We start from the raw sequence: 1,692 nt of genomic DNA on the forward strand, positions 1-1,692 counted from the left end.
AAAAAAAAAAAAAGAAAAAGAAAAAAAGAAAAAAAAATGCATCTTGTTCCGACCGTGGGGTTTGATCCTGACACCTTCACACCACTCTCCTTGCAGCTTGTCCTTTTTATACATTTCCTCTACTGAGGTCTCAGTTCCCATAAAAGAACATGCTCAGCACACCAAACTCAAACCCTCAAAGCTCTTTCTCTAGGAAACCAGTGCATCCTGCACGTCTGGCCCTGCCCGGACTCATCACAACAGGCTCCAATCCAATACTTTTTTTTTTTGAGAGGGAGTCTTGCTCTGTCACCCAGGCTGCAGTGCAGTGGCATGATCTAGGCTCACTGCAACCTCCACCTCCCAGGTAGAAGCGATTCTCCTGCCTCAGCCTCCCAAGTAGCTGGGATTACAGGTGCTCAGCTCACTGCAACCTCCGCCTCCCGGGTTCAAGCGATTCTCCTGCCTCAGCCTCCCGAGTAACTGGGATTACAGGCGTGCGCCACCACCCCCAGCTAATTTTGGTATTTTTAGTAGAGACGGGGTTTCACCATGTTGGCCAGGCTGGTCTTGAACTCCTGACCTCAGGTGATCCTCCCGCCTCCGCCCCACAAAATGCTGGGATTACAGGCGTGAGCCACCGCGCCCGGCCAGCTCCAATACTTTCATGGATGCAAAGAACACAACCCCTGCAACCGCTGCATGCGGGCATCTCTGCTGCCCAAGCCAGGGCACAGGGGCTTTCGCAAGGTTGCAACACGGCATGGGGAAAGCGCCCTTCTCCCTGGGCCAAGGTGAAGGGAGCGCTCGGGGGCTGAACACGTGGGTCATTCGTGCCTTCCCCTTTCCTCCCGGAAGGGTAGAGACAATGAGGCTTTTGCAGACGACAACTCCCAAGTCCCTGGGCCCCGGCCCGGTCCCGCCCTTAATACGGACACTCAGGCACACTTCCACTTCCACTAGCTCCGGCTTCTAGATGTCTCTGCGGGTGGCGCAGCCCAAAAGCGCGCGCAGCCCAGGAGCATTTCGGAGCTGAACCAGGATGAGGATCAAACTGTTAAAATAAATCAACCTAACGAGTCCGCCAGGAAGGACCGACGACAGAGATACGTCTTGCCCAGACATTTTGTACCCGCTTCTTGACCCCTTCCTCAAAATGGACGGAGTAAGGGACCAGGAGGAGAGAGGAGCCGAGCAGGCAGGGGATCCCAGCGCCCGCACTCCTGCCTGCCCGCCCCGTCCCCCGGCCCGGGGACCCGATCGCCCCGACCCCAGAGTCTGACCCCCACGGCCAGTAGATTGACATTTCCTGTAGAACTTACTCCCCAGGCACTCCTGATCCAAGCAGGAAACCCCAGCCTTGGGTCCTCGCTGTCGCCTCCGCCCGCGCCACCGTTCCTAGGCTCTCCGGCTTGGAAGCGCTCCGTCTGCGCAGCCAACGCGCCTCCTTGCGGGCTCCGGAGACGCCGGCCGCTTGCTGGCTTCCTGCATTTCCCAAGGAAAGAAGGCGTTTGTTATTTCTCTGTACTGTAAAAGGGCGGAAACAGACACTTTGGGGGGTCTCCGGTTTCTCTGTTGTCCTCATTTTTATGTTTTTGCTACCACCCCCACCCCCATCCGTTGACTAGCGGCTAAACCGCAAGGCTCCTGTCACCTAGTCTTGAAATGTTTTTTTCTTTCTTTCTTCCTTCCTTCCTTTCTTTTCTTTCTTTT

The 1,692-nt window shown here is 55.8% G+C and overlaps 1 protein-coding gene across 1 annotated transcript in view; it reads right to left on the reverse strand.

Moving 5' to 3' along the window:
* The window catches only part of ZNF114 (zinc finger protein 114), a 29,026-nt gene that overhangs the window by 26,204 nt on the left and 1,130 nt on the right, over positions 1–1,692 (reverse strand). The window contains exons 2-3 of the mRNA XM_011979388.1: positions 1,302–1,506; positions 928–1,033 (exon numbers count right to left, since the gene is read on the reverse strand). The gene's annotated coding sequence lies outside the window, so the exon portion shown is untranslated. The remainder of the gene's footprint in view (positions 1–927; positions 1,034–1,301; positions 1,507–1,692) is intronic.

This window comes from Mandrillus leucophaeus, unplaced genomic scaffold (assembly GCF_000951045.1).
Source record: "Mandrillus leucophaeus isolate KB7577 unplaced genomic scaffold, Mleu.le_1.0 Scaffold200, whole genome shotgun sequence".
Classification (NCBI taxonomy): Eukaryota; Metazoa; Chordata; class Mammalia; order Primates; family Cercopithecidae; genus Mandrillus; species Mandrillus leucophaeus.